Raw genomic sequence first — 8,726 nt, 5'->3', positions numbered from 1 at the left:
GCAAAACGCTTTTCCATTATATCTGGAAAGGAGAAACTGTGCCAGCACAGAAAACATCTCCCATCGTGTTCTAGACGGTGCACGGAGGTCTGCCAAGGGTTTGGCAGGAAGAAAAGACGAGTTGTCCAAAACAGCTTCCAATCGAATGTTCATGTGATTGGAAAAGTCAGGAGAGTGCAACGGTACTGTTTTGTATCAGTTGGCAAGCTGCGCACACAATCCCAGTGTTGTACAGCTTCCTTCTCCACCTTCCCGAAGCTGCCGCTCTCTCCGGCTCCCGGAGCCGAAGAAGCGGCTTCTTCGCGCAAAGACGATTGTGCCGCTCACAGTGCTCTCCTTAGCGCGGCTTCTGCCGAAAGACGCCCGGGAGTGGCTCTTAGCTCCGGAGAGCATCGTACCTTCGTCTTTAGCGTCTCTTCTCATCTACATCTTAGCAAAACGCTTTTCCACTATGTCTGGCTAGGAAAAACTGTGCCAGCACAGAAAACATCTCCCATCGTGTTCTAGACGTTGCACGGAGGTCTGCCAAGTGTTTGGCAGGAAGAAAAGAAAAGTTGTCCAAAACAGCTTCCAATCGAATGTTCATGTGATTGGAAAAGTCAGGAGAGTGCAACGGTACTGTTTTCTATCAGTTGGCAAGCTGCGCACACAATCCCAGTGTTGTACAGCTTGCTTCTTCACCTTCCCAAAGATGCCGCTCTCCCCGGCTCCCGGAGCCGAAGAAGTGGCTTCTTCGCGCAAAGACGATTGTGCCGCTCACAGTGCTCTCGTTAGCGCGGCTTCTGCCGAAAGACGCCCGGGAGGGGCTCTTAGCTCCGGAGAGCATTGTACCTTCGTCTTTAGCGTCTCTTCTCATCTACATCTCAGCAAAAAGCTTTTTCACTATGTCTGGCTAGGAAAAAGTGTGCCAGCACAGAAAACATCTCCCATCATGTTCTAGACGTTGCACGGAGGTCTGCCAAGTGTTTGGCAGGAAGAAAAGAAAAGTTGTCCAAAACAGCTTCCAATCGAATGTTCATGTGATTGGAAAAGTCAGGAGAGTTCAAAGGTGCAGTTTTCTATCAGTTGGCAAGCTGCGCACACAATCCCAGTGTTGTACAGCTTGCTTCTTCACCTTCCCAAAGATGCCGCTCTCTCCGGCTCCCGGAGCCGAAGAAGCGGCTTCTTCGCGAAAAGAAGATTGTGCCGCTCACAGTGCTCTCCTTAGCGTGGCTTCTGCCGAAAGACGCCCGGGAGTGGCTCTTAGCCCTGGAGATCATCTTACCTTCGTCTTTAGCATCTCTTCTCATCTACATCTTAGCAAAACGCTTTTCCATTATATCTGGCTAGGAAAAACTGTGCCAGCACAGAAAACATCTCCCATCGTGTTCTAGACTGTGCACGGAGGTTTGCCAAGTGTTTGGCAGGAAGAAAAGTTGCCCAAAACAGCTTCCAATTGAATGTTCATGAGATTGGAAAAGTCAGGAGAGTGCAACGGTACTGTTTTCTATCAGTTGGCTAGCTGCACACACAATCCCAGTGTTGTACAGCTTCCTTCTCCACCTTCCCGAAGCTGCCGCTCTCTCCGGCTCTTGGAGCCGAAGAAGCGGCTTCTTCGCGCAAAGACGATTGTGCCGCTCACAGTACTCTCCTTAGCGCGGCTTCTGCCGAAAGACGCCCGGGAGCGGCTCTTAGCACCGGAGAGCATCGTACCTTCGTCTTTAGCGTCTCTTCTCATCTACATCTCATCAAAAAGCTTTTCCACAATTTCTGGCTAGGAAAAAATGTGCCAGCACAGAAAACATCTCCCATCGTGTTCTAGAAGTTGCAGAGATGTCTGCCAAGTGTTTGGCAGGAAGAAAAGAAAAGTTGTCCAAAACAGCTTCCAATTGAATGTTCATGTGATTGGAAAAGTCAGGAGAGCGCAAAGGTACTGTTTTCTATCAGTTGGCAAGGTGCGCACACAATCCCAGTGTTGTACAGCTTGCTTCTTCACGTTCCCGCAGCTGCCCCGCTCTCCGGCTCCCGGAGCCGAAGAAGCGGCTTCTTCGCGCAAAGACGATTGTGCCGCTCACAGTGCTCTCGTTAGCGCGGCTTCTGCCGAAAGACGCCCGAGAGCGGCTCTTAGCTCCGGGGAGCATCATACCTTTGTCTTTAGCGTTTCTTCTCATCTACATCTCAGCAAAAAGCTTTTCCACTATGTCTGGCTAGGAAAAACTGTGCCAGCACAGAAAACATCTCCCATCATGTTCTAGACATTGCACGGAGGTCTGCCAAGTGTTTGGCAGGAAGAAAAGAAAAGTTGTCCAAAACAGCTTCCAATCTAATGTTCATGTGATTGGAAAAGTCAGGAGAGTGCAACGGTACTGTTTTCTATCAGTTGGCAAGCTGCGCACACAATCCCAGTGTTGTACAGCTTCCTTCTCCACCTTCCCGAAGCTGCCGCTCTCTCCGGCTCTTGGAGCCGAAGAAGCGGCTTCTTTGCGCAAAGATGATTGTGCCGCTCACAGTGCTCTCCTTAGTGCGGCTTCTGCCGAAAGACGCCCGGGAGCGGCTCTTAGCTCCGGAGAGCATCGTACCTTCGTCTTTTGCGTCTCTTCTCATCTACATCTCAGCAAAAAGCTTTTCCACTATTTCTGGCTAGGAAAAACTGTGCCAGCACAGAAAACATCTCCCATCGTGTTCTAGACGGTGCACGGAGGTCTGCCAAGTGTTTGGCAGGAAGAAAAGTTGCCCAAAACAGCTTCCAATTGAATGTTCATGAGATTGGAAAAGTCAGGAGAGTGCAACGGTACTGTTTTCTATCAGTTGGCTAGCTGCGCACACAATCCCAGTGTTGTACAGCTTCCTTCTCCACCTTCCCGAAGCTGCCGCTCTCTCCGGCTCTTGGAGCCGAAGAAGCGGCTTCTTTGCGCAAAGATGATTGTGCCGCTCACAGTGCTCTCCTTAGTGCGGCTTCTGCCGAAAGACGCCCGGGAGCGGCTCTTAGCTCCGGAGAGCATCGTACCTTCGTCTTTTGCGTCTCTTCTCATCTACATCTCAGCAAAAAGCTTTTCCACTATTTCTGGCTAGGAAAAACTGTGCCAGCACAGAAAACATCTCCCATCGTGTTCTAGACGGTGCACGGAGGTCTGCCAAGTGTTTGGCAGGAAGAAAAGTTGCCCAAAACAGCTTCCAATTGAATGTTCATGAGATTGGAAAAGTCAGGAGAGTGCAACGGTACTGTTTTCTATCAGTTGGCTAGCTGCGCACACAATCCCAGTGTTGTACAGCTTCCTTCTCCACCTTCCCGAAGCTGCCGCTCTCTCCGGCTCTTGGAGCCGAAGAAGCGGCTTCTTCGCGCAAAGACGATTGTGCCGCTCACAGTGCTCTCCTTAGCGCGGCTTCTGCCGAAAGACGTCCGGGAGCTGCTCTTAGCACCAGAGAGCATCGTACCTTCGTCTTTAGCGTCTCTTCTCATCTACATCTCATCAAAAAGCTTTTCCACTATTTCTGGCTAGGAAAAAATGTGCCAGCACAGAAAACATCTCCCATCGTGTTCTAGAAGTTGCAGAGATGTCTTCCAAGTGTTTGGCAGGAAGAAAAGAAAAGTTGCCCAAAACAGCTTCCAATCGAATGTTCATGTGATTGGAAAAGTCAGGAGAGCGCAAAGGTACTGTTTTCTATCACTTGACAAGCTGCGCACACATTCCCAGTGTTGTACAGCTTGCTTCTTCACGTTCCCGCAGCTGCCCCGCTCTCCGGCTCCCGGAGCCGATGAAGCGGCTTCTTCGCGCAAAGACGATTGTGCCGCTCACAGTGCTCTCCTTAGCGTGGCTTCTGCCGAAAGACGCCCGGGAGTGGCTGTTAGCTCCGGAGAGCATCTTACCTTCGTCTTTAGCGTCTCTTCTCATCTCCATCTTAGCAAAACGCTTTTCCATTATATCTGGAAAGGAGAAACTGTGCCAGCACAGAAAACATCTCCCATCGTGTTCTAGACGTTGCACGGAGGTCTGCCAAGTGTTTGGCAGGAAGAAAAGAAAAGTTGTCCAAAACAGCTTCCAATCAAATGTTCATGTGATTGGAAAAGTCAGGAGAGTGCAACGGTACTGTTTTCTATCAGTTGGCAAGCTGCGCACACAATCCAAGTGTTGTAAAGCTTCCTTCTCCACCTTCCCGAAGCTGCCGCTCTCTCCGGCTCTTGGAGCCGAAGAAGCAGCTTCTTCGCGCAAGGATGATTGTGCCGCTCACAGTGCTCTCCTTAGTGCGGCTTCTGCCGAAAGACGCCCGGGAGCGGCTCTTAGCTCCGGGGAGCATCGTACCTTCGTCATTAGCGTCTCTTCTCATCTACATCTCAGCAAAATGCTTTTCCACTATTTCTGGCTAGGAAAAACTGTGCCAGCACAGAAAACATCTCCCATCATGTTCTAGAAGTTGCAGAGATGTCTGCCAAGTGTTTGGCAGGAAGAAAAGTAAAGTTGTCCAAAACAGCTTCCAATCGAATGTTCGTGTGATTGGAAAAGTCAGGAGAGCGCAAAGGTACTGTTTTCTATCAGTTGGCAAGCTGCGCACACAATCCCAGTGTTGTACAGCTTCCTTCTTCACCTTCCCAAAGATGCCGCTCTCCCCGGCTCCCGGAGCCGAAGAAGCGGCTTCTTCGCGCAAAGACGATTGTGCCGCTCACAGTGCTCTCGTTAGCGTGGCTTCTGCCGAAAGACTCCCGGGAGCGGCTCTTAGCTCTGGAGAGCATCATACCTTCGTCTTTAGCGTCTCTTCTCATCTACATCTCAGCAAAAAGCTTTTCCACTATGTCTGGCTAGGAAAAACTGTGCCAGCACAGAAAACATCTCCCATCGTGTTCTAGACGTTGCACGGAGGTCTGCCAAGTGTTTGGCAGGAAGAAAAGAAAAGTTGTCCAAAACAGCTTCCAATCGAATGTTCATGTGATTGGAAAAGTCAGGAGAGTGCAAAGGTACTGTTTTCTATCACTTGACAAGCTGCGCACACATTCCCAGTGTTGTACAGCTTGCTTCTTCACGTTCCCGCAGCTGCCCCTCTCTCCGGCTCCCGGAGCCGAAGAAGCGGCTTCTTCGCGCAAAGAAGATTGTGCCGCTCACAGTGCTCTCCTTAGCACGGCTTCTGCCGAAAGACGCCCGGGAGGGGCTCTTAGCTCCGGAGAGCATTGTACCTTCATCTTGATGCCGAATTTTGCCCCAAACAGGCAGAGTGACTGCCTAATCAGACTCAGCTTAAGTCAGTTAAGCAGGAGGTATTTTTATTAGCGACGCGTCGGAGAAATCACAAAATGGATTTCTGAGTTCACATAGCAAAAGCAAGCCTTATATACATTTTTTGGGTATAGGATTACATCAGATCAGATACATAATTATGCATATTCATATGGGGCGTGATGTAGGCGGAGCGTGGGTGGAGCGTAGGTGGAGACATCTCTTTTGGGGGATTCTCAGGTGGTCGTTCCTGTTGCCTTCATCATAGACGGGGTCTTTCCGGTGAGTCTTCCTCTTTAAACTTTTGAACTCTTTTCCTAATTTGGTCAATTCCCGTGTACTTGGCTTAGATCCCGTGGCTTGGCAAAACCCTTAGGGTCGCTTTGACATTGCTGGCTCTAAACCTGCTTAGCCCATTAGTTTCTCCTATGCTTATCTCTTTCCCTGTCATGATGCTCTACCTCTCATTTAATTCATTGCTCTGTTTTCCTAGTGCTGTGCTTTCTCCGTGTGTTCTAGTGCTAGGTCCTGCTTTACATACCTCACATTCCATGTTTTAACCCATTACTTCTGGAAGGCTATCTGCTTTAGGGCTTCATTTCCCCCCTTTTCTTGTAACTTACGAATTCTTTCGTCAAGTTCTGGTTCCACAGGACGCTGATAGGCTCGTACCATTGCCCAAATCATTTGGGTCCTTTTTATTATGCTCCTTAGTCTCCACCACAAACAAATGTTTGTAAGAGTTAGTAATAACAAAGCTACAATTACTATTAGCTTTGGGTGCACCAGGTAATGGAAGACCTGTGTAGCTGTTGGGGAAGATCCTGTAAAGATGTCCCACCAGTGAGGCTGGCCTACTTGTTCTACTTCAGTCAGGACATTTTTTATTCCTTCTGAATTGTGTACCATTCGTTTAGTTGTTTGATTCACCTTTTGCACCAATTTCAGGGTGTGCAAGCATTGCTTTGAGAATCTTGACGTCCATAATTTCGGTATTTCTTGATATAGGTTGAAATTTGCGTTAATTAGCTGTTGGGTAGTTATTGGGACAGTGTAATAAAAATCACAACCTACGATCTTGGTAAAGTTACATACACAAAAGTTAGTATTGTTAGTCTCTTCTTGGCAATTATCTATAGTGACGTTGTCACAAGCTGTCCTTACGCAAGCACACCCATTTCCTATATAGTAAACTTGTGATTGTGTTCTATCATGCGGAAGCATTTCTAAGGTATATACACTATTTTCAGCATCTAAGCATAAATCTTCGGCTTCTACCGCAGCATTTTCGCAAACATAGCCTAATTGTCCTCTAGGGATACATGCTTCTGTGCTAACCGATTGCCACCTATTTTTGGTGTAATCATAACTGGCCCAGACGTTATGGTTCATGGGCCTGACAACGACTTCTTGGTGTATTGTCCCTAGAGTGAGGATGGGAAAGATAGCTCTTTCCTCTGCCGCACTAATGGTGAGGACATAAGCTTTATTGTGTTCTTGTTGAGGCTCATAAGTGAAGTTCACTAGTTGCCACCAAGCCTGATGGTCCCTCTCAAATTGTGTAGTGTGATTGTCCTTTAATATTGTTTCCCTTATTTCTTGAGGTAATATACCTGACGTTCCTTCTCTCATTATTCCTGCCGCTACTGATTGTACCCATTGTTGCGTCTGAGAGCATTGGATAGCGAGTGCAACGTCTCTGCTGAGTTCCCCTGTGTAGTCAGTGAGCTTTACAAAATCCTCTGCAGTATGGTTTGCTACCATGGTTAGTAATTTCACCACTAGCGATTGTGTTTCAGCTAATGTAAGCATGGATGAACTGAGGGGCATCTTAAGCTTTCCTAAGCTCGATGTGACGGTACTTAATTTGTTTACTAATACCTCTTGATCTATTGTGTTTACTATGCCAAATCCGGTGCCAATCCACCCACTTAGATCTCTTTTTGTTCTTCTGTGATGAGACCTTGTCGCTAGCCATGCATTCCATCCCTTAAGGCTTTGCTGTATAAATGGTCGGCAATCCTTTTGCAAATAAGTAATATCGGTGTGAATGTTCATTTGCACCTTTTTCAGGGAATAAGTGGGGTCTAACAATAATTTTAGTTCGTTAGATTTTCTTATCACCTGAGGCCCTATAAAGGTTAGGTTATGTACTGCTTTACATTCCACTGGTAGGGTGGTTTCTTGGGGCAAGTCTAGATCTGGATACAATGGGATCACGTCTCCTGGTAATTCTATCCTATATTCGACAGCACGCCCGGGGAAGCTAAAACCCCATTCCCAGTGTTTTCAACTCCCTTTCACATGTGAACGTCATTGACTGATCCAATCTAAATGCCATCTCACACTGTGCTTTTCCTTCCTCAGGACCACTAGATGCTACAATTTCTCCCAGAGAATGGAGAAGGGGGTGAGGGTTATAGGTTAACCAGCGGTGTACTTTCCAATGGCACCACCCTAATACAATTTGTTCGGGAGCTTCAAACAATTCCCTAGCCTCTAAAATGGGTCTGTTTTTCCCTTGCTTCTTTGCAGCTACACTCATAACATTGGAGGTCCAGTAAACAACTTTGTACGTTCCAAAATTTTCTATCACAACCTCCACAAAGAAATCCAATTAGTCCCACACAATTTCTTTCCCCACACCCAAAACACGGCTGATCGTGAATAGGGTCCTGTGGGTCAGGTCCTTGTTGACTGTATGTTTCAACCCACCCTGTCCACTGTATTGGCGTGCTACGCAATGCAGCTCTAGCTTCGGCATTAAATTCTGCTATGAGAGATAAAGGTTTTGGCAAAGTCAATGTTAGTTTACGTTGGATTCTCACGTGATCCTGCGGAGACAGCTGACTCAGAAGTCTGTACATCTAGGGCAGGTTTAAGCTCTTCTTGTTTGTTTTCCGGAGCTCTCTTGACCCGTGAATAGTGGATCCACGTAGGTCGTTCCTTGATCCGAACCGCGGTGAAGGTAGTCAGCAGCACTTGGAAAGGTCCCTCCCACTTTTCTTGTAGGGGTTTTCCTAAAAGATTCTTAACATACACCCAATCACCGGGGTTAAACGGATGCAATTTACAATCAGGTTGCTTAGGTTGGTGCTCGATCATCACAGTAGCATTCTTATCAAACTGTTTCCCCACCGCAATTACATAATCATAAATGTATTGATTACCGATCTGGTCTATGACATCCCCATTTACAGCTTGCATAGCATAAGGTCTACCGTACAGAGTTTCAAAAGGACTTAACTTTTCCTTCGATCTTGGCTTGACTCTCAGTCTCAGCAGAGCAATAGGCAAAGCTTGATACCACTGCAAATTAGTCTCTTGGCATATTTTAGCAATTTGCTCTTTGATAAGATGATTCATCTTTTCCACTTGCCCACTGGCCTGTGGACGGTAGGGCATGTGCAGTTGCCATTTGATTTGTAATGCTTTGCTTATTGCTCTCACTACTTTTGCACAGAAATGTGTACCTCTATCCGAAGAAATGCTCTTCGGTACCCCAAACCGTGGAATAATTTCATTCAACAGTACTCTAGT

The sequence above is a fragment of the Melospiza melodia genome, chromosome W (genome assembly GCF_035770615.1).
Source record: "Melospiza melodia melodia isolate bMelMel2 chromosome W, bMelMel2.pri, whole genome shotgun sequence".
NCBI classification, from domain to species: Eukaryota; Metazoa; Chordata; class Aves; order Passeriformes; family Passerellidae; genus Melospiza; species Melospiza melodia.
Note: the sequence above shows the minus strand (reverse complement) of the source record.